Source organism: Euphorbia lathyris, chromosome 4, assembly GCF_963576675.1.
Source record: "Euphorbia lathyris chromosome 4, ddEupLath1.1, whole genome shotgun sequence".
In the NCBI taxonomy this organism is placed as follows: domain Eukaryota; kingdom Viridiplantae; phylum Streptophyta; class Magnoliopsida; order Malpighiales; family Euphorbiaceae; genus Euphorbia; species Euphorbia lathyris.
Window position 1 is genome coordinate 68114112 of NC_088913.1, and position 26069 is coordinate 68140180.

The 26069-nt window shown below is 34.0% G+C and overlaps 1 pseudogene; it reads left to right on the forward strand.

Annotated features, from left to right (window-relative positions):
- Positions 1 to 68: 68 nt before the first annotated feature.
- On the forward strand, positions 69 to 26069 carry LOC136226699 (heat shock cognate 70 kDa protein 2-like; annotated as a pseudogene).

Genomic DNA, 26069 nt, shown 5'->3' on the forward strand with positions numbered 1-26069 from the left:
TTTGTTTTCAAATTCTGTGGTGCCGCCACATCTCATACTCGAGCTATTTAGGCTTAATTTTCCATCCCAAAACTCTGTTCTCCCTTCAATATTGTGAAACTATACCAACACCAGAAAAACTTCAATTTAATTGCTCGGTGGATCCACAATCTGTGAAGAGGATATTCCAGCGGTATTTGACAATCTTCCAACTCTTGTTGAAATTCAGGTTAGTTAATTTTCTTTTCAATAAATTGAACTTTAAATTTGGGGATTATCAATTCAGGACTGTGGGAAACGATGTCAACATTGTGTGAAACCATTTCAACATAATCGGAAATTCATTACTGCGTGAAACGATTTCAACAAGGGGAAATTCAATTCCAACTGCCCAATACTTTATCTGTGGGTTACAATAATTAATTGGGTTAATTTCAAATATAACCCCAGTGGCTAAATTAAATCAAATATATATTTTTAGCATGTATGCATTATGTAGCTGAAAGTGTTAATCTATATTTTTTAGTTTTTTAATTTTTTGATATACCAAAACTTCTCATGTCTAAGCTAGTTAGAAAAAATTTGGCCAAAAATTGATATTGGTATGGGGTTATCCACCTGTATACGAAATGTAATTCATTAGATATGGGGTTATCCATTCTGAATGTCAAGAGAAACTCGGAACATGTTACCTTTTTGCTTTTCCATAGGATCTATTTGATCGATTTGAAGCTGTAAAACATGTTTGGGCTCCGTATTACACTTTCCATAAGGTTAAATTCTGGTTTCAAAAGCTTCAAAAGAGAAAAATTGTTTCTGTTGTGTTTAAAGTTTTAACCTTTCTCATTTCTTAATTTGGCAGATTGGATCAATATATGTTTGTTGATAATGTTCAAGCTTTAAAAATGATGAAATTGATGGTTGATTACTTTTACAACCGTGTTCAGAATGTTGTAACCAAGCACACTATAGAAAGACATTTTCTTTCACTTGGCGGGATGAATGGTGTTATTTATAAGTTATTCAACATAACAATAAGTGATCTAATCAACATAGTTCCCCTAGCTCTTGTTTTATACCTTTTTATAGCAGCTCGTGTGAGTGGTTGGTCTTCCTATCGAATCAATTATTGGGTTAATGTCTAATGAGTCGAACCACAATCCAACCCAGAAAATTTCTTGTCAACACAATCGGGTTTCAGTCAGTTTCATGATCGTGAATCACATGTAATTTGACTACCTCATCCGAGTATAATTTTTACAAGTTTCATTGAGTTTGCATTTTCCCATTGGCAAGATTGAGTCATGTGATAATCTTACATGTAAAATTATCTTGTTTCATGATCTTCATCGTCTGATAAGAGCCACTCTATGCACAGAGATCCAAATCATTTGATATTGCCTTACCTTTTTGACAAGCCATGCTTCCTTGGTTTGCTTGCAGTTCAGGTAATTAATTTGGTTTGCTTGCAGTCGTAAAATTGTGTTATGTTGTCTATATGATCCATGTCATTATGTATTATATAAATGCAACGAAAATAATAATAGTGTCATGTCAATTGGGTTGTCTCTATAAATCATGTTATCCTATCAGAAATTAAAGTAATATTTCTAATTTGTGCATGATATTTGCTCAGGCTGATGACATATCGGGTTTCCATGCCAATACACATATTCTAGTTGTGATGGGGTCACGGATGCTATATGAAATCACTGGTGATTCACTTTATAAGGTATATAGTTTATGTCAATTATGGATCATCTAGCAGGAACTGTGTAATTTCTTGTATTTTTATGATAATTAATGTGTTTTTTTTCAATCGAAATATCATATGCCAAGAAATAGGGACATTTTTTTTAACATTGTTAACAGTTCTCACAGCTATGATACTGGAGGGATGTCAGCGCACAAGTTCTGGTATTTTTCAATAATCTCATTAGAACATTTATATGGTTTTAATTATTATTTTACAAAATTCTGTTTGTGCCTTTTCTATGTTGTTTTGACTTATTTGCTTTGACGTGTGAATAGGTCAGACACGAAACGTTGAGCTGACACATTATCAACAGAGAATGAAGAATCATGCATAACTTATAATATGCTCAAGGTATGATCCCTCTACTTTCTGTTCATGAATGGTGCCAAATAAATTAAGGTTACTTAGATTGTGTTTTGTTCGGATTTTCAGAAAGACTTAACTTAGACAGTGGTTTATCATTGAATACTGATATGAATATTGATCTCTCTGTATTCACATTACAATTTTGATAGCATAAAGCTTGAAACAATTTTGAATATGCAGGTCTCTCATCACCTATTTCCACGGACTAAACAAACGGCATGTATAGACTATTACGAGCGAGCCCTCACAAATGGTGTATTAGGCATTCAAAGAGGAAGTGAATCTGGAAATATGATTTACATGCTTCCACTAAACCCCGAAAGTTCCAAGGCTACAAGTTACGATAGATGGGGAACACCATTTGACTCTTTCTGATGTTGCTAAGGGACAGGTGATTTAATACTTGTGCTGTTATTTATTTTTGCAAGATGTTGAATCATACTTGGTCGAAGTGGAAGAGTGCTACGGGTTTCCTTTGTGATCCCGGCATGCCTAATAGATTGAAGGGAAAATTCTACCGGACGGCAATTAGACCAGCATTGTTATATGGTACGGAGTGTTGGGCAGTGAAACACTGCCACATCCATAAGATGTCGGTGGCGGAGATGCGTATGTTGAGATGGATGTGTGGTCACACGAGAAAGGACCGGGTGCGTAGGGGTCACATCTATTGAGAATAAAATGAGAGAAAACCGACTAAGGTGGTTTGGCCATGTGAGACGTAGAGCGCTTGATGCGCCGGTTAGGAGAACCGAAGAGTGGCAAAGGGATGTAGTGGTGAGGGGTAGGGGAAGACCTAAGCAAACTTGGAGGAGGGTGATCGAGAGTGATATGAGTTTATTGGGAATTGAGGAAAATATGGTAGTGGATAGGACGGAGTGGAGGGAGCGAATCTGTGTCGCTGACACGACTTGATTTTCACGGTTTTATATGATGGTTCATGTTAGCCGACCCCGAATCATTTCGGGACTAAGGCTTTGTTGTTGTTGTTGTTGAATCATACTGAACTATTTCTCACGAGAAGTGTACATGCACATTGCGTTCATTTCCAAGCATGCATTGTTTGTTCTACTTAATTGTCATCTTGTTAATTGAAAATTGGTTGTTTCCTTTCAAGATATGTTTGGAACCATGAAGGCACAGAATAGGTACCAACACTTGTTATCCTCAGGCTAAACCGTACTGCACTTTGTGTGCAATGGAGTCCAAAAAGGTACTGTTATGTAATTAAGATTTTTCTTTTGCCTTCTCACACTGCACAACATTATATTATGACTAATATTTCCATCTGTAACTAGTCAACAATGTCTCTTAAATCATAGTGATCTAATCACATCAATATTTGATGTCGCTCAGTTGGACACAAAGCTCTTTTTTTTTGTTTTTAAGATCTAGTTGTGTAATTGCGTATTTATTAGGAGATAATATTGATATGTCATCTATATTTTCGTTGAGTATGTTCAATTAATTAAGTGACTGATATTGTTGATTCTCTTTTTAATTGTTTTCTTTAAGAACGCCATGGTGATATTTTGTGTTCATTATAAATGTTAATACAAGCTTATGCATTATTGCTTAAAGTATAATTTTATTGGAATTTATGGATTTCTTCTTGACATCTTAACAAAGTAATCTACTTACAAGCATAATACTTATTTATTTTTTCAAAATATTCCCAGAGAATAAGTTTGCTGTTGGAAGTGGGGCTAAAACTGCTTGTATATGCTACTATGAACAAGACAACAACTGGTAAGTACAATATAGCTTGCTACTTCCTTAGCTTATGGGTTTTATGTTTTGACCATTTGATCATATTTTGCTTCAATTCTTCTGGGAAAGAGATTCTGTGCAATAACTTGTATTTCTCTGTCTAATTTCAAGGTTGAATTATTAACTTAATCTAGTTTGTCTAGATTGGCCAGCGAATTGGCTATTATGATTTGGATATGAGTTGCAGGTTAAACAATTCTTTTGTGGTTTTATCTATAAGCATTATGTCTAAACATACTCTAGTTTTCTTTATGAACACACAGTTTCAGTGCTTCTTCTAGTCTCCTCGGCATTTCTTTATGAACATACTCTAGTATTTCTTTTATGTTTTGACCATTTGATCGTATTTTGCTTCAATTCTTATGGGAAAGAGATTCTGTGCAATAGCCTGTATTTCTATCATGTCTAATTTCAAGGCTGAGTTATTAACTTAATCTAGTTTGTCTAGATTGGCATGCGAATCGGCTATTATGATTCGGATAGGAGTTGTAGGTTAAACAATTCTTTTGCGGTTTTATCTATAAGCATTATGAATTGTTCTTAGTTACAAAATCTTAGAGTCCGTGTCTGTTTTATGATCAATTTTATGTGAACTTATAGAAAGAAATTTTATGTTCAGGAAGAAATTTTTTTTATTAATTATATAGAGTTTAGGCCATACGAATAGGGACAAATGTCATCTCCTATTCATGGGGATGACAATTGTCCTTTTAATTGGAGACTAAAAAATGTCCCTTAAGAATAAGGACATAAGTCGTCTCCTATTCATGGGGACGACAATCGTCCCTTTAATTCGAGACAGAATAACGTCCTTTAAGAATAGGGACAAAAGTCGTCTCATTTTTATAGAGACGACAACTGTCCCTTTGTTAGGAGACAAAAAAATGTCCCTTAAGAATAGGGACAGAAGTCGTCTCTTTTGCATAGGGACGACAAATGTCCTTCTTTTTGGAGACAAAAAATGGTCTCTTAAGAATAGAGACAGAAGTTGTCTCTTATGCATAAGGACGACAGATGTCCCTTTTTCGGAGACAAAAAAATCGTCTTTTAAGAATAAGGACAAAAATCATCTCCTTTACATAGGGACGACAATCGTCCTTCAAAACAGGGACGACAATCGTCCTTCGAAATAGGGACGATATTTGCCTCCCTTGTTTGGGACGACAATCGTCTCACAAAATAGGGACGACATCATCCTTTTCGTCCCCTATAGAATCGGGTACGCTCGCATAGGGGACATAACATAGGGACAAAAAAAATTGTCCCCAAAAGTATAGGGGACAATTTTTCTTATTTATGGGGACAATTTTAACCGTCCTCAAAAGTCATTTTTTTTGTAGTAGGACCGAGTAATGGAGAGAATAGCAAAATTGACGAATTTTCTCTCTCTAAACAATTTTTAAAAACTCAAAATCTCACAATAAAACTTACATGTATGCGTAGCTGGAGTTGAGAGCTTCGTTTCGGTGTAAAAATCGTGAGAAATGGTGAAGAAATGAGGAAGAATAGTTTTGATGTTGTTTATATGAAATGAAGAAGAAGAGCTCCTTCACCTTTCAACAATGGAGTCTGTGTATGCATTTCCATTTGTTTAATTTAATATTGTCAAAATTTTCCTATTAGTCCCTACATTTATAATAGCTTTTAAATTTTTTCCCAAAAGTAATTATACTTTAGCCTTAACTCCTTCTAACTAATTCATTTTAGCAAATAGATTAAATATATATAATTTGGGTATTACAATTCCCCCCCCCCCCCCCCCCCCCCCTAAGGTAATTCGTCCTCGAATTTAAAAATTGAAGGACTAACCTTATGTTTGAAATAGATAGGAATAATTGTTCTTCATCTCCAACTCGGATTTCCAAGTGCACTCTTCCATGGAATGATTACTCCATAACACCTTCACCATTAGGATGACTTTTGATCGAAGTTGGCAAACTTGACGATCCACAATTTCCATTGGTTGCTCCTCATAAGATAAACTTTCACTAACTTCTATTGCTTGAGGATGAAGAACATGAGAAGGATCAGAAACATATTTCCTTAGCATTGATATATGGAACACAGGATGAACTTGTGATAAGTAAGGAGGCAATGCTAATTGATATGCAACTTCGACTATTCTTTTCAAAATCTCAAACGGTCCGATGTATCTAGGTGTCAACTTTCATTTCTTTCTAAATCTCATGATTCCTTTCATTGGTGACACTTTGATGAAAACATAGTCCCCATCCATGAATATCACGTCCTTCCTCCTTGGATCCACATAGCTTTTCTGCCTACTAAAGGCAGTTTGTAACCGTTAACGAATGATGGGAATTTTTACAAAAGTTATTTGTATTATCTCTAGACCATTAAGCTTCCTTTCACCAACTTCTTCCCAACATAAAGCAGATCTCGCTTCCACCATATAATGCTTCATAAGGAGCCATTTGAATGCTTGAGTGGTAGCTATTATTATATGCAAATTCAATGAGAGGCAAATATGTATCCCAATGACCACCAAAGTCCAACACACACATTCTCAACATGTCTTCTAGCGTTTGAATTGTTCTTTCAGATTGACCATCTGTCTGTGGATGAAAAGTTGTGCTAAATTTTAACCTAGTGCCTAAAGCACTTTGGAGTTTTTCCCAAAACTTTGAAGTAAATACCGGGCCTCTATCTGACACAATAGACACTGGTACTCCATGTAGGCAAACAATTTTATCCACGTACAACTGTACCAATTTTGCCACTGAATATGTTGTCTTTACTGGAAGAATATGCCCTGACTTGGTTAATCTATCAATTATGACCCAAATAGAATTATATCCGGTTAAAGCACAGGGCAATCCAACTACAAAATCCATGGTTACTTGTTCCCATTTCCATTTTGGAATAGGCAATTGTTGTAATAATCCTGAAGGCTTTTGATGTTCGAGTTTCACTTGTTGACAAGTCAAACATCGAGATACAAACTCTGCTACATCTCGCTTCATACCATTCCACCAATACAGCTTTTTAAGATGTTGATACATCTTTGTAGAGCCTGGATGCACATTATAAGTTGCAAAGTGTGCTTCTTCCATGATCTCTTTCCTCAATCATCTACATTGGGAACACAAAATTGGTCTCCATATCGTAGACATCCACCATCGTCAATTCTAAAATCTTGAGCCTCACCATCATTCAATTCATCTACAATCTTACATAGTTGGGGATCTCTTGATTGAGCTGCCTTGATTCTATCAAGTAATACCGATCTAACCTTAAAGTGAGCTAAGAATGTGCCATGATGATTCAACTCTAGTTGCACTCCAGAATCATACAGATCGTTGCATTTCTTTAATCAAAGGCCTTTTTTCTAAGCTAAACTTCCTGAAGATTTCCTGCTTAGAGCATCTGCCATGGCATTAGCTTTACGAGGATGATATAAAATGGCACAATCATAATCTTTCAAAAGTTTCATCCAACGTCTCTACCTTAAATTCAAATCCCTTTGCTGGAATATGTATTTAAGACTCTTGTGATCAGTGTAAATTTCACAAGCTTCTCCATACAGATAATGTCTCCAGATCTTTAGTGCGAATACTACTGCTGCCATCTCTAAGTCGTGAGTTGGATAATTCTGTTCATGTTTCTTTAATTATCTCGAAGCATAGACTACAATCCTACCATTTTGCATCAAAACACAACCTAAGTCAACTCTAGAAGCATCACAATATACAGTGAATCCTCCTGATCCAGATGGTAAAGTGAGTACCGGTGCTGAAGTCAAACATTCCTTTAGCTTTTGAAAACTATTCTCACATGCTTCTGACCATACAAAAGGAATATTTTTCTGAGTTAGCCGAGTTAAAGGTGCAGCTATCTTGGAAAAATCTTGAACAAATCTCCTATAATAGTCGGCTAAACCCAGAAAACTACGAATTTAGTCATAGTGGTATGGGTCTCTTCCAGTTGGTGATTACTTCTACCTTTTTATAATATACTTGTATTTCATATCTGGACACCACATGTTATAAGAAAGACAGACTTTCCAATTCAAAATTCACATTTAGTGAACTTGGCATAAAGTTGTTCTCTCAAAGCATGCAATACCATTCTCAAATGGTTGGCGTGTTCCTCCTCGCGTCGTGAATATATCAAGATATCATCAATGAACACAATCACAAAGCGGTCTAAGAATGGTTTAAACACCTATTCATTAGATCCATAAAGGCTGTTGGTGCATTGGTTAAGCCAAACGACATTACCAAAAATTCATAATGGTTGTATCGTGTTCTAAATGTTGTCTTGGGTATATCTTCGCTCCTGATTCTCAACTAATGATACCCAAACCACAAATCAATTTTAGAGAAGTGACACTCACCTTGCAACTGATCAAATAAATCATCAATTCGAGAAACAGGGTATTTGTTACGGATTGTCACCTTATTCATCTGTCTATAATCAATGCAAAGCCGAAGCGATCCATTTTTTTCTTAACGAACAACACATGAGCCCCCCAAGGAGACACACTAGGTCGAATGAAGCCTTTATCAATTAAATCTTGCAACTGCTCCTTCAACTCCTTCAATTCTGCTGGTGCCATCCTGTAAGGTGGCATGGATATTGGGGTAGTACCAGGAACTAAGTCAATACAAAACTCAATTTCTCTTTCAGGAGGTAACCCTGGTAATTCCTCGGGAAAAACATCTGGGAATTCATTAACAACAGGAACATTCTCTACTTTACCCTCATCTATTATTGTATCCTTTACTAAGGCCAAATATCCTTAACACCCTTTATGCAATAACTTTCTAGTTGTTATGGCTGATATCAAAATCGAAGAGGAAGTATCCTTAGTGCCTTTGAATTCGAATTCAACATCTCTCGGTATGTTAAATCTCACCACCTTTCCACGACAATCTAAAGTGGCAAAATGTTGAGATAATCAATCCATTCTTAAGATGACATCAAAATCAATCACATCCAACAGAATAGGTAGTTAGGGTGGTAAATCACTACCTTCTTAACAAATCTAGATTCTATTTATTTGAAAAGTTTTTAGATTTTCGGGTCAAATACATAAATATTATAATTAAATATAAACTTATAACTAAATCATATCACCAAACTTAATTCTTAATATGTCATTAATTTTTATATATTATAATTTTACATCATCATTTAAAAATTCTAGATCCTAATTCATAAATCATAAACCCTATAAAATATATTCTAGACTACTAATTTAGAAATTCTAATCCTTAAAATATATTAAAAGTACCGATTTTATTTGTTTGACATAATTCAAAATCATTACTTAACATAATTGTAGATAGTCTTTTAGATGTGAATTTATATGTAAATTTTCCTACATTTTAATCGACTTTTTTATTTATTTTACTATTAGATTAGAATTTAAAGAATATATTAAATTCACTTTTTAGAATTAATTAAATTTAAGTTTGCTGTATTAAACAATTTAAAGTTTTCTAAAACAAGAGTAATTTAATCTTAATCACTCAATTATATCCTAAATTTTAATAAGCAATTTTACATATATGTAAAAGGGTTGGAAGTGAGAAGGATAGGGTTGTAGAGAGAGGTTTTTTCTTGGGTCAATTACATGAATATCATAATGTCACGACCCATCTCACGGACCGTGACCGGCGCTAGGGAACGGGTAAGCTTAAGCTACCGGAACCCGTAGCAAGCCTAAATTAACTTAGTTAATCGATTACATAAATTCATTTTTAAATAAAATATTTAAAAGTATTAAACATTAAGTCATTGCCCAATATAATTTAATAATTACTCGTATATCTGGTACCGCGGTCTAGAATTAGAATTTCATATTAGCTAGAAGGATTAACTAAATAAAAATAAGTGTGCCGCCCGGAAGAAAGATCATGGGCTGCAGCAGACTTCTAGTCATTTGAAAAATTAAAGGAGTCAAACCTCCCATAGTGAATTAATTATATGCAATGCATGAGTAATTTAACATTTATATCACACACAATAATAATAATCATAATATATAATATAAGTGATCACACAATATGCTTTTTCATAAAATTGTCTTATAAATAAATAGATAGGTGGTTTAATACGTGTGTTGGACCCTAAACCTCAATACACAATCTAATAATCCACCAATAATCACCATTTCACTCATATCCAATAACTGGGGGACCGATAATAACTCAACCGACCACACGCCCAGTTAGCTGGAGGACCGAGAATAACTCAACCGATTCTGTACCCAGCCTCACTTAAATCCAAAATCCACATATCATATAGCCCGAGAATATCTCAACCGAGCTTATCCATATATCACAACATTCACAACATTAGTATCATCAATATCCAATAACCCGATAGTACATGTGCGCACAAGGTCCTGATGCCGCTCACCAGGAAGCATGTCCATAACACGTATTTATCCACAAATAATTACGTATAAATTATTATAAACAATAACACTTTTATAAGTAAAAATAGTACTTTATTTGAAATACCATGAAATCATTTATTATGAATGCAAATGCAAAATTAAAAATGCATAACATATAATAATTAAATATAAATTTATAACTAAATACATAAATCTAGATTCTATTTATTTGAAAAGTTTTTAGATTTTCGGGTCAAATACATAAATATTATAATTAAATATAAATTTATAACTAAATCATATCACCAAACTTAATTCTTAATATATCATTAATTTTTATATATTATAATTTTACATCATCATTTAAAAATTCTAGATCCTAATTCATAAATCATAAACCCTATAAAATATATTCTAGACTACTAATTTAGAAATTCTAATCCTTAAAATATATTAAAAGTACCGATTTTATTTGTTTGACATAATTCAAAATCATTACTTAACATAATTGTAGATAGTCTTTTAGATGTGAATTTATATGTAAATTTTCCTACATTTTAATCGACTTTTTTATTTATTTTACTATTAGATTAGAATTTAAAGAATATATTAAATTCACTTTTTAGAATTAATTAAATTTAAGTTTGCTGTATTAAACAATTTAAAGTTTTCTAAAACAAGAGTAATTTAATCTTAATCACTCAATTATATCCTAAATTTTAATAAGCAATTTTACATATATGTAAAAGGGTTGGAAGTGAGAAGGATAGGGTTGTAGAGAGAGAGGTTTTTTCTTGGGTCAATTACATGAATATCATAATGTCACGACCCATCCCACGGACCGTGACCGGCGCTAGGGAACGGGTAAGCTTAAGCTACCGGAACCCGTAGCAAGCCTAAATTAACTTAGTTAATCGATTACATAAATTCATTTTTAAATAAAATATTTAAAAGTATTAAACATTAAGTCATTGCCCAATATAATTTAATAATTACTCGTATATCTGGTACCGCGGTCTAGAATTAGAATTTCATATTAGCTAGAAGGATTAACTAAATAAAAATAAGTGTGCTGCCCGGAAGAAAGATCATGGGCTGCAGCAGACTTCTAGTCACCTGAAAAATTAAAAGAGTCAAACCTCCCATAGTGAATTAATTATATGCAATGCATGAGTAATTTAACATTTATGTTACACACAATAATAATAATCGTAATATATAATATAAATGATCACACAATATGCTTTTTCATAAAATTGTCTTATAAATAAATAGATAGGTGGTTTAATACGTGTGTTGGACCCTAAACCTCAATACACAATCTAATAATCCACCAATAATCACCATTTCACTCATATCCAATAACTGGGGGACCGATAATAACTCAACCGACCACACGCCCAGTTAGCTGGAGGACCGAGAATAACTCAACCGATTCTGTACCCAGCCTCACTTAAATCCAAAATCCACATATCATATAGCCCGAGAATATCTCAACCGAGCTTATCCATATATCACAACATTCACAACATTAGTATCATCAATATCCAATAACCCGATAGTACATGTGCGCACAAGGTCCTGATGCCGCTCACCAGGAAGCATGTCCATAACACGTATTTATCCACAAATAATTACGTATAAATTATTATAAACAATAACACTTTTATAAGTAAAAATAGTACTTTATTTGAAATACCATGAAATCATTTATTATGAATGCAAATGCAAAATTAAAAATGCATAACATATAATTAACTCACAAATTGCTCCTAGCCGACTGTCCTAATTTTCAGGTACTGCTGCTCCTCCTACTGGTTGAGTATCTAAAAGAGATAACACTATTTTTAGAATTTATATAAGTTTAGGGAAATATTAAAATTTATTTTGTCTCGTTTTACGGACTGTCTACCGAAAATTCGGCAGAGTCCCCCCTATAAAACGAACATCCTCCTAGTAACAACTAGGGTCAATCCTGCAATAAAATACACTTCTATATTCAAAAATATCCAAAGTCCAAACCGGTACCCATAGACTGCAATTATCAACCCGGTTGGACATCAATCATCCGACATTTCCATAACTGTCAGTAATTCCAATACTTTACTTCCAAAATTACTCATAATCAAATAACATATAAACATATATACTTATAATTCATTTTCATAATACCTATATCAACCAAATTAACTAACCAATAATCTTAAGAGCATAATTAATTAATTATGCTTAGTCCAATCTCCCTTCAACCTTTATTTTTAAAATTATATATTCTAAAATTTATTTAAATAAGGATCCAAAAATCATTTTAACCCAACTTAATTTATTTTCTTTAATTTCACCCAAATATATACTTTTGTAATTTATAGAAACTAAACGGTAAGGAATTTGACCAAGGTCCAAGAATTAATGTTGCTCCAAATAATATTTAGAATATTCTGGAGTTAACAAAATAATTTTTCTGCACTTATTTCATATATCACCGGAAAATATCACCGGTGGTCGGATCCGCCTATCTGAAAAATTAAAATTGATTATTTTGAGAAATTAATTAGATCACTTTGTTTCTTATGATTCTAGGAGTCTAGAATCACTCTCAAAACACTCAAATTCGACCGGAAAATTAAACTTTGGTTAGATTTCTTACTTTTTCTGGTGTAGCTCCGATTACACCTCAAAACTCCTTGCATGCATTAAAATCTAGTATATCCATAGGTAAATCGACCCCCTGAGTCCATTTTTTATGTTAGAATTGCAAAATAATGAACATAGGACCGAGTAATGGAGAGAATAGCAAAAGTGACGTATTTTCTCTCTCTAAACAATTTTTAAAAACTCAAAATCTCACAATAAAACTTACATGTATGCGTAGCTGAAGTTGAGAGCTTCGTTTCAGTGTAAAAATCGTGAGAAATGGTGAAGAAATGAGAAAGAATAGTGTTGATGTTGTTTATATGAAATGAAGAAGACTTCTTCACCTTTCAACAATGGAGTCTGCGTATGCAGTTCCATTTGTTTAATTTAATATTGTCAAATTTTCCCTATTAGTCCCTACATTTATAATACCTTTTAAAAATTTTCCCAAAAGTAATTATACTTTAGCCTTAACTCCTTCTAACTAATTCATTTTAGCAAATAGATTAAATATATATAATTTGGGTATTACACATAATTAACTATAAAATTACAACTAAATCATATCATCAAACTTAATTCTTAATATGTCATTATTCTCTATATATTATGATTTTACATCATAATTTAAAAATTCTAGATTCCAATTCATAAATCATAAACCATAGAAAATATATTCTAGACTTCTAATTTATAAATTCTAATCCTTAAAATATATTAAAAGTATTGATTTTATTAGCTTGACATAGTCCAAAATTATGACTTGACATAGTTGTAAATAATTTCTAAAAAATGAATTTCTATGTAATTTTCTATTTTTTTCTTCTCTCTACATTTTCTTTTTCTCATTTACTCATTCTTTTCAAGCTTTTCGTTGTTATCGCCCTGAGATCTTGCTTTCTATTCAGGCCCCCTTAGAGGAGGAAGAAGAAAGCTTGTTTTCTTTATTCCTCCTCCCATTTATGTTTTAGCTTGTTTTTTTTAATTTCATATTTACCTTTTCTTGTTAGATTCAAGTCTCTATACTTTCTTGAATTTCTTTTCCATCAGATTTACATCTGTTAGCTATACTTTTTTTCTTTCATTATTTTTTCGGTCTTAGCAAGAGCGGAAAAGGTTCACGAGGCTAAATGATAAAGAATGGATTACAATTGTTTTTCAATGGGATTCGACTTACGAGGAGTCTATGATTTCTATGTTTGTTGTATTTGTACCTTTTATGGTTTTTATTGCTCTTTGTAGTCTATTTCTTATAATGGTTGTAGCCTGTATAGATGAGAGGTTTTATCGTGCTGTATATGTACTTTATGATTTAATGGAACGATATATGACATTTTTATATAAAATAAAGCAATTTCACAAAAAAAAAAATTTGTTGGTTATTTGTAACTATATTAGTAACTCAATAAACATTTTAGACACATTGATACAAAATTGTGATTAACTTGTGTGTGTTAGATTGTTAGCATTTTAATAGATTTGTAACTGTGTTAGTTACATATTACATATAGTATAATTGATATTTAGAAGGTATGATGAGACCATTAAAATAATAGTCAAACAAGATTTTTCAAATTTTTGGTAATATATCTAAACTTGATCTTATTTGGAAACATTAGGTTAAATTTGAACATTTGATACGGAATTAAAATTAAATCTAACCAAAAACAACAAAACATCACATACATTGAATGGAGAGAATAATTTTAAGAGAAAATTATATGGCGGGAAAAGAAATTATGTAATTAAGCCAAATGAACAAACGTCAAACATGGGAGGAATGACCTTTTAGCTTCTGCACATATACATAGACAGCATTAAAGTAGAAGAAAGAAAATTCTTATGGATTCTGGTGCCATGGCGAGACAAGGAGACGAAGAGGCGATCGGAATAGATCTTGGCACTACCTACTCATCCGTCGGTGTTTGGCAACATAACAAAGTTGAAATCATTCCCAACGATCAGGGGAACAGGACCACTCCGTCTTGTGTTGCTTTCACTGATACTATGCGTTTCATTGGCGATGCTGCTAAGAATCAGGGCGCTTTAAACCCTACCAACACCATTTCGTGTATGTTGTTCATATATTTTAGCAGTAGTTATTGTTTGTTTAAATCATTCTAAATAGGAATCGATTCCGATTATATATCGAACATTGGTGTTAATTAATCTTAAGTGCTTTTGGAAATTAAGATGTTAAATCAAATTCATTTTGCTATTTTGCTTAATTGATTATGTATTGGGACACAGATGCAAAGCGATTAATTGGTAGGAGATTCTCAGATCCGACGGTACAGGCTGACATGAAGAATTGGCCATTTAGGGTAGTTGCTGGTCCTGGTGACAAGCCTTTGATTGTTGTTACATACAAGGGTGAGGAGAAACTGCTTTCTGCTGAGGAGATTTCGTCTATGGTTCTTACTAAGATGCGTGAAATTGCTGAGGCTTATATTGGTTCAACTGTAAAAAATGCAGTGATCACTGTCCCTGCTTACTTCAATGATTCTCAGCGTCAGGCAACTAGGGATGCTGGTGTAATTGCTGGTCTTAATGTTATGCGTATTATCAATGAGCCTACAGCCGCAGCAATTGCTTATGGTCTTGACAAGAAGGGAGGCGGATTTGGGGAGAAGAATGTGTTGATGTTTGATTTAGGTGGGTAATTTTGATGTCTCATTGCTTACAATTGAAGATGGTATCATTGAAGTGAAATCAACAGCTGGTGACACCCACCTTGGAGGTGAGAATGGTGAACCACCTCATTGAAGAGTTTAGGAGGAAGCATCAAAAGGAATGCTCTGGAAATCCTAGAGCTCTTTGGAAATTGAGGAGCGCCTGGGAGAAGGCTAAGAGGACTCTCTCATTTACAGCTCAGACAACTATTGAGATTGATTCTTTGTTTGAGGGTATTGATTTCTATACAACCATCACCCGTTTGAGATTCGAGAAGTTGAACATGGATCTTTTTTGGAAATGTATGGAGCCTGTTGAGAAGTGTTTGAGAGATGCCAAAATGAAAAAGAGCAGTGTTCATGATGTTGTTCTTGTTGGTGGTTCTACCAGAATTCCGAAGGTACAAAAATTGCTGCAAGACTTCTTCAACGGGAAGGAACTGTGCAAGAGTATAAATCCGGATGAAGCTGTTGCATATGGTGCAGCTATTCAGGCTGCCATATTGAGCGGTGAAGGCAATAAGAAGGTGCAGGATCTTGTGGTATTAGATGTTACCCCTCTGTCAATTGGAATTGAAACTGTTGGAGGTGTTATGAATGTTCTGATACCAAGGAACACTACCATTCCTTTAAAGAAGGAGCAGGTGTTCTCCACTCACACTGACAATCAGCCGGGTGTCTTGATAAAGGTATATGAGGGTGAGAGAGCAAGAACAAAAGACAACAATTTACTTGGAAAATTTGATGTTTGGGGCATCCCCCCATCTCCAAGGGGTGTCCCCAAGATCACTGTGTGTTTTCACATAGATTGGAATAGTATCTTAACAGTTTCTGCTGAGGATAATAACAAGATAACAATCACTGACCACAAGAGAAGATTGTCAAAGAAAGAGACTGAGAAAATGGCAGCGGAGGCTGAGAAATACAAGGCTGAAGATGAGGAAGTTAAAAAGAAGATTGGTACTAGAAATGCATTGAAGAATTATGTGTATAACATGAGGAATACTGTGAGACATGAGAATATGAGCTCAAAACTAGCCCCAAATGACAAAAAGAAGATTGAGGATGTCATTGAACAAGCTATTGAACTGGTAGATGCAAACCAGCTAGCTGAGGTAGATGAGTTTGAGAATAAGATGAATGAGTTAGAGAACATATGGACTTCTATCATTGCCAAGATGAACTCGGATAAATATAGTGGCATGATGGATGAAGATGTTTCCAGTTCTGGTGATGAAGTTTTCTCTACTGCTAGAGAATTTTATTCTAGTTATCGTCCATAGAACTATTTAATAGTAGTAGGGATCATGACATTATTATCTAATAGTACTACATAGTAGTTTGTCATTATTCAACATTTGTTTGTAATCTGATTGAAGAAACAGAGGTAGGTAGTATTGGACTTGATCCTCTTTGAAAGAGCTGTGAGAAAATCCATCATTGGAACACATCCAAATGGAGGTACATTTGTAAGCACCACACTGTCATGCTGGCTGCACAATAATGGTCTTCTCTTTCTTGAGGAAAACTTAGAGCTGTAAGAAATGGAATTCATGAAGTATATCCATGCGGGTAATGGTATTCAAGAAAATCGTTTCAGCAAACTTAGAGCTACAAGAAAAAGATGGATCTTTCTCCAATAATATAAGCAAAAACTGTCAATACATTAATACTTTTTTTTTTTTTTTGGTGAACCGTTTGTGAGTAGCTCATTAATTTTGTTAATGAATTTTTTTTTCGAACAACTCGTTAAGTTCACAAATTACTTAGTTTTATTAGCTACGAAACTAAAATTTTTCCTTTATAGAAATATTATTATTAAAAGACTAATTGAATCAAACTTATTCACGAGAACTTGTTTATGAACATTATAATCGAGTTTGGTTATGAGCATGTTCATAAGTTTGTTGATGAATTTATAACTGAACTTACTCGCGAGCTTTCAAGTCAAGGTCATGCCCAAATTTGGTTCACTTACGAATCGAGCTTTAAAATCATGCTCAACCTTGAATCATTTATAAATCAAACTGAACACGTTTGTCGAACCAACTCATGAGCAAATCGGCTCATTTACTACCTTATGCTTCGTAGGAAAACCCAAATCCACCACTAATAAATTAGCATACTTGTGACGTTTTTTTTTTTAAATATTTTGCCCATAATTTATATGTTTTCGTGGCAATCTCCAACTCGGTGGCAAAATATGATTTTTTTTAGTTTTTATTGATAATAACTCATGTAAACTTTCTTGATCAGAATTCCCTCCCTATAAGGTGTCGTTGGTTTCGGTCGAGAACACTTCGGTACCAAAAGATATTTGATAAGAAAAAGGGTAATGACAATGATTTAATAGAAGTTATCCAACATACCTCGAATACACCTTAGCTAGGATATTTATACATACTTTTATAACCTTTCAGCATTAATGGTGCTCTAATTGAACGATTATGTCATTACTCCTCTTAATGACCATTAATTGTCATTTAAGTATATCCATTCCCTTTTGATGAAGATATAAAGACGCCGTTTGATTTTCTCCAAAACCGTCAAGACGAGATACGGACAGATGCACGTTAAGATGAGATGAGTTGGCGGATCCTCCTCATCCAACTCATTTCGTCATATCTCGCCTATGTGGCGTATCTCGCCTATGTGACATAGTGATGTGAGCTTCTTCTCTTTCCATATTATTACATATTTGCCCTAGTAATAAATCTGGATGTTACCAATTGATATGAAAACATTTTCATATCATATAAGTAAACAAGGTGAAATATTTTTCAACATTGTAGTTAAACATCGAAAAATATTTTATTTCACAATAAAATAAGGGTAAATAATTTATTAGTCCCCTAGTTTTTACCTAACACACTGTTTAGTCCTCCTATTTTGAAAAACACATTTTAAGGTCCCTATCTTTTACCAATATTAACTCTGTGGTCCTTTTATCTACTTTTTTAGATTTTTAACCAAACATATCTTAGCTTTTAGGACAACCACAGTACAATACAAATTGACCATGTTACTCTGTTATTTCATATATGTTTATTTATGCTAAAATATAGCGGTTACAAGTCTAAAAAAACTAGACAAAATGACCAACGGGTTAATATTGGCAAAAGGTAGGGACCTTATAATGTGTTTTTCAAAATAGGGGGACTAAACAGTGTGTTAGGTAAAAACTAGGGGACTAATAAATTATTTACCCATAAAATAATATCTTTACCTTAATAAAACACAATAGTTTTCTACAAATAAACATGATTTTACTTTGGATATGACTTTCACATGGTCAAATTTGACGATAACACTCAGACAGGGATATGGTGGCTATAAGAGGTATTTGGCTAGTAGAGGGACTTTATCTAATAATAAGACATGCTATCCAAATATTGTTCCATCATATGACGAAGTTTAGTGGCCGTTCGGTTCACATGTTGATATTCATATTTGTTACTCCATCTGTTTCATATTACATGTCTTTTTAGAGAATTGTATAGAAATTAAGGATATTAGAAAGAAGACATTATTACCCCTTATTTATTGATTCCAATATTTATTTATTCTAGGGTTAATTACAAAAAACTACCCTGTGGTTTGAACTTTTTGCGATGTGGTACCTGTGGTATTTTTTGTTACAAACACAATCCTGTGGTTGTCACCGTTAGACAAATAAAGGAGACAGTCAAAATTCTGTTAAAAAGGTGACGTGGCATGAGGGTAATTTAGGAAATTTGATTTTTTTTATTTTTTTATTTTATTTTTTCTTTCTCTCTCCTCCTTCATCGTGTTCTTCTCCTTCTCCTCCTCCACGCACATGTCTTCCTCAACTTCTGCAAATACTCATAAACCCTCCCCTTTTTCCCTGTTTCCACACTTACTTTCAGCAACGCTGCCATTTCAGGCTCCTCCAAACTTACCCCCATTTTCCCCATATGTTCCTCCACTTCATAAGCCTTATCAGCCTCTAATTTCTCACAAAAACAAAACAAAACAAAACAGGATCGCAAGTCCTCAATCGCGGCAATTCATTGTAAACCCCCATGCTTTTCATCAAATTGAAAGCGTATTCTCCATCCTCTTTCGCCGCAGCTAGTCTCGCAATAGCAGTAATCGAGGCTTCGTTCGGTTTGATGCCGTTGGAAACCATGTGGTCGAATATGCGAAATCCGTATTGAGCGAGGTGTTTAGTAGTTGGGTTTGAAAGAGAGAAGGAGCAGAGGTATAAGAGAGTGTTGAAGTGGTTGTTGTTGAGACGAATGTTGTTTGAAATAGCATCTTCGTAGAGAGAGATAGCAGTGGAAAGGTTTTTCGATTTTGTGCATGAGTTGAGATTCTGATAGAATTGGGATTCTTGGGTTTGATTCTTACTGTGTCGCTGCTTTTTCTTGCTTGTTTCATTTGCCATGGCTGCAACAAGGAAGAAGAAAGTTGAGATTTTTAGGAGGTAAAATATGAGAGAAAGAGGAGAGAGAAAAAATTAAAAAAATAGAATTTCCTAAATTGCCCTTGTGCCACGTCACCTTTTTAACAGAATTTTGACCGTCTCCTTTATTTGTCTAACGGTGACAATCATAGGGTTGTGTTTGTAACAAAAAATACCACAGGTACCACATCGCAAAAAGTCCAAACCACAGAGTAGTTTTTTTGTAATTAACCCTTTATTCTATAATAAGTCCATTATTTTAATTAATTTTCGTAAACTCATGTTTTATAGCAGAAAAAAAGATGACTTAACGTGTACTGATCATATAAAATAACGTGTAATATGAAACAAAAAAGAATCTCTAAAAAGATATGTAATATGAAACAGAGGGGTAAATTTCACTCGTGGTGTACAACCTTTACCCTAAATCAGATTTTGGTATACAACCTTCAATTTGTCTCACTAATATGTACCAACTTAGGGGTGACCTCCCAATGTGGTGTATAGCGGGTGAAAATGCCCGATCAACACGCCACGTCAGCAGTTTGACCGGTTAAAAAGCTACAAATTGACCTTTCATATATATAATTACTAAAATACCCTCCTTTCTCTCCTTAACTTATCTCTCGTTATTCTCTTTATTTCTTTCTCTCTCTCTAACTCATCTCTCTTTCTAACTCCTCTCTCTTTAAATTTCCTTCACTCTCTAATTGAAATTAGTGTTTTCTTTCATCTGAAATTATTTGACGCAGCAAATCAAATTGAGTTTTAGCACCAGAGAAATCAAGCAGATGACAATTGAAGCCAAGGAAATGAAACTCGAATATAACTGTGCAATAAGAAATTGGAGAAAAGATTAACATATTGTCCCTGCTTTCTAATTTCTCCATTTAATTCCACATTGAGAAATTAATGGAAAGATGAAGAAGAGAAAAAAAAAAAAAGTAAAACCCGATGGTAGTCAAATGGCGGAAGTAAACCCAGAGAAAGGAAGAGGTGGATTGAGATTGAGAAATTAACGCACAGATGAAAAAGAGAACAAAAAAAATACTCCTTCTGCGGACACCCAAGCATCAACACAAGCCTTGGGCTTTATGGCACGGGATTCAACAACTCTATCTACAACACGTAGAAATGGCTCACCGTCACAAGAGCTCTGTGAAGTTTCACTGCACTGGTTAACTTTCTAGTTTTTGAGATGGGTATATATAATGGTATCTCAATTCACTTTTTTTTTTCTTTTGCGGAACTAAACATCGTCATGATTCCATTTTTTTTTAAAAAAGCTTTATTTTCTCCGGAAGAAGGACATAATACTCCCCATTTCTCAACCTCCCAGACCTTTTTTTTTAGTTGAATCGGAATGAAAAGGAGGGGATATTACATCGAAACGATTGATTTAGGTGAAGAAGGAAAAGAATTAGGAGAAAGTCAACGCCTTTTACTTTACTTTGTTTTTTAGTTGCATCGGAATGAAAAGGAGGGGATATTACATCGAAATGATTGATTTGCTGCTTGGTTTATGGAAATATAGAAATTAATTTGGAATCTATGGTTTTGTTTAGAAATGCAAATTAATGGACAAAAATGGTTAAAAAATCATTAAAAGAAAAAGACAATGGAAGATGAGAGAATGGGAGAAAATGGCTGAAGATGATGAAGAAGAACCTAATGGAGAAGATGAAAGAGAATAGGGTATTTTAGTAATTATATATATGAATGGTCTATTTTTGATTTTTTAACCGGTCAAACTGCTGACATGGCGCATTGACCGGTCATTTTAACCGGCTATACACCACATTGGAAGGTCATCTCTAAATTGGTACATATTAGTGAGACAAATTGAAGATTGTACACCAAAATGTGATTTAGGGTAAATGTTGTACATCACGAGTGAAATTTACTCTGAACGGAGGTAGTAGTGTTTTAGAGGAGCAGTTATTCTCCTTGTCGTTTTGTCTGCTTGTTGGCCTTTATAGTTTATGAGCATAAAACTTTTTGTGTGAAATTCCTTCTTGCTTATGATTTTTGGGCATTTTGCTATTTATGTATCAGATCCCAGACCAATATGAAAAGGAATAAGGGTTTTTTCTGTGTTAATTTCGTCACTTCTTCTTCCTCGACCTAGGATCATTTTCTTTTAATTTAATTTATTTTATTCTTGGAGTATTTCTTAGGTTAGTAACTTTTTTATCATCATAAACTGAGGGAATTTTAAGGTGTTTTTTTTATTTCCAACAACTGTTTGATTTTATGAGTCCGTAGGCACACTCAGTTTCAGTTCAAGAAAACTATAATTTTCTGGTACGTTCGTATTTTCCACAAAAGAACCAAACAAGAAAAAATAGAATTTTGTGGATGAATTAAAGATGCAAAATTTAGTTTACTATCTCTAATATATGTGATAAATGTATGTTAAGTTTTGAAGTTCAGTGATCATAGAGTTAAAAAAAAAAAAGCAAAGTTCAGTGGCAATGAATGTAATTTACGCCTAATATATGTGTTATGTAAAACATGTAATAAGTCCATGTTTACAGATATGGTTAGGGTAAATATGGTAACCAGAATGATGTACATATTCAAATTATTATTATATTCTCTTATATTTTCTGTATAAAACTTTTTTAGAGGTAATAAAATTAAATTTGTCAACAATCAACACCACTTAAAATTTTCATATTCTTATCTAACATTTTTAGGGCTAGTTTGGTTCAACTGTTTCAGTTTACTGTTGTTTGCTTTTATTCAAGAACGAAGTTAGGGACCTGGAGAGGTCCAGGCCATCCTCCGCCGCCAAAACCACCCCTATCATTGATGGTTTCCAACTACCTGACGGTTAGAGCTACCCCTATTATGGATGATTTCAACCGCTTGTTTCTGAAAAATTAAGGTACATATTGATTAATTAACTTATTGAGTTTTATCGCTCAATGGTTGAAGAACAAAAGGTTGTGGTTCAAATATGGATTCAAATCTCACATCTTATACCTAAAAAACAATAATATTTTTTAATATGTAAAAGGTTATGACAGGTAACGGATACTATGTGGGTATTTCCATAGTTGCCTCATTACCTTAACATGTAATGGTTTTGATTTCATACATTTTTTTATATAGAGTACAGATAGTTTAGGATCGGATAATGTCGGATATCCGCGGATACAATACTCGTTGTCATCCCTAGTAACGTCTTACACATTATACGAATTAAAGATTTTTTAATAATTCATTATCAACATAAAAAATTTAAAAGTAATGTTTTATATTTTTAAATTTACAATTAGCACAAGTACGAAAATTATATATGACTTGCTAGACATAATACATAATTTGAAAAAAATGAATCTAATTGAGTTTTTTTTTTAACTCATGGTTTAGAATTTTTAAACAGACTTTAATTTTAAAGAAAAATATAATTTTAACTCTTTTTTAAATAAAAAAGTCATCACACATGAAATGCATAAGAAATTTCAATCAAAATTTATAAGTAAATAATACAATATTTACAAATTAAATTTTCATAAAAATATGTTTTAAAACAAAGCTAAATATGTAAATCAGCCTTTCATTTAGACCAATTTTATAATTTTCCTTAATTAATTTCTTTTTTATTCACTTACTTACAAAAAAAAATTGAATTATTTCCTTTTTCAAAAAAAGGAAAGTTCAATTAAATTTTTTTATTTTTGGTAAAGTAATTTCTACATGGCGGGAAAATGAGAGAAAACGGTCATGGAACAAAAATTCTTACATATATATAGCACTGAGGTAAAGAGCAAAAATTCCGGAATCTGAGTCACTGAATTCTTCTGCCATGGCTGGAAATGGAGTAGAACTGGCGATCGGAATCGATCTCGGAACCACCTACTCATGCGTCGCCGTTTGGCAACATGGCAAAGTGGAGATCATAGTCAATGACCAAGGGTTCCGAACGACCCCTTCTTATGTTGCTTTTACTGATACCGCGCGTTTGATCGGCGATGCTGCTAAGTATCAGGTTGCTGCGAACCCTATCAACACTGTTTTTGGTACGTATCTCATATCTGATTTCTTATTTTCTTAACCTATGGTTATTCTCATAATTGAGTGTGTATCAAGTTATTCTAATGCTTTTTGTTTTCTTGTGTTGTTGCTTCGATTTCGATTTCGTTGATGTTAACGGCTTATTAGATTTTAAAAAAGAAAACCCTAATTTTTGGGATTACTCTGGAAATTGATGTGTAGACACATATTTGTGTTGTTTATTTGATGAGTTCAAAAGCTTTCTTACTCTTATGGTCTACAACTGTACATCTCACACAGATGCGAAGCGATTGATTGGTAGGAGATATTCTGATGCCTCTGTACAGAGTGACATGAAGATCTTGCCATTTAAGATAGTTGCTGGCCCTGGTGATAAGCCTATGATTGTTGTTACATACAAGGGTGAGGAGAAAAAGCTTTCTCCTGAGGAGATATCGTCTATGGTTCTTACTAAGATGCGTGAAATAGCTGAAGCTTATCTTGGATCAACCGTTAAAAATGCAGTCGTTACCGTTCCTGCTTACTTCAATAACTCTCAGCGTCAGGCAATCAGGAATGCTTGTGCGATTGCTGGCCTTAATGTTATGCGTATTATCGGCGAGTCTACAGCCGCAGCCATTGCCTATAGTCTTGACAAGAAGGCAAGCAGCGGTAGGAAGAAGAACGTATTGATATTTGATTTGGGTGGTGGTAATTTGGATGTCTCGCTGCTTATTATAGAAGAAGGTATCGTTGAAGTCAAGTCCGTTGATGGTGACCCTTATCTTGGAGGTGAAGACTTTGATAACAGAATGGTGAACCACTTTGTTGAAGAGTTCAAGAGGAAGGATAAGAAAGATATCTCTGGAAATGCTAGAGCTCTTAGGAGATTGAGGACTGCCTGTGAGAGGGCTAAGAGGATTCTTTCATCCACTGATCAGACAACTGTTGAGGTTGATTGTTTGTTAGATGGTATTGATTTCTATGCATCCATTACACGTGCCAGATTCGAGGAGTTGAACATGGATCTCTTCAGAAAGTGTATGGAGTCTGTTGAGTTGTGTTTGAGAGCTGCCAATATGGACAAGAACAGTGTAGATGATGTCGTTCTTGTTGGTGGTTCTTCTAGGATTCCAAAGGTACAGGAGTTGTTGCAGGAATTGTTCAATGGGAAGGAGCTTTGTAAGAGCTTAAATCCGGATGAGGCTGTTGCGTATGGGGCAGCTGTACATGCTGCAATTTTAAGTGGAAACTTGCAGGATCTTCTGCTCTTCGATATCATCCCTCTGTCACTTGGAGTGGGAGTTGTTGGAGATCTTATGAACGTTGTGATACCAAGGAATACTACCATTCCTACAGAGAAGGAGAAGGAATTCACTACTATATTTGACAACCAGACCAGCGTATTGGTAGATGTATACGAGGGTGAGAGCAAAATAATATTAGACAACAATTTACTTGGAAAACTTGAGCTTTCTGGCATTCCCCCATCTCCAAAGGGTGTCTCTAAGATCAATGTGTGTTTTGACATAGATGTCAATGGTATCTTAACTGTTTCTGCTGTGGAGAAAACAACAGGGAGGAATAACAAGATAACAATCACTAATGACGAGGGAAGCTTGTCCAAAGAAGAGATTGAGAAAATGGTAAAGGAGGCTGAGAAATACAAGGCTGAATATGAGGAACATAAAAAGAAGACTGATGCTAAAAATGCATTGGAGAATTATGCGTATAGCATGAAGAATACTGTGACCGATGATAAGATCAGCCCGAAACTAGCCCCAGAAGACAGAAAGAAGATTGAGGATGCGATTGAGGAAGCTCTTGAATGGTTGGAAGCAAACCAGCTAGGTGAGGCAGATGAGTTTGAGGATAAGATGAATGAGCTAAAGAGCATATGCACTCCTATCATTGCCAAGATCGATGAATGACGATGAAGTTTTTCCCACTGCTAGAGAATTTTTTGCTAAATATTAGTCCAACTTTTTCATTAAGGATGAAGAAACAGAATTTTTATCCTCTTTCTTCAGTTCTCTGTTTAGTAATTGTGTGGAAATTTTACTCTGTTGTTTACTGAAATTTGGTTGTCATTTATATTTT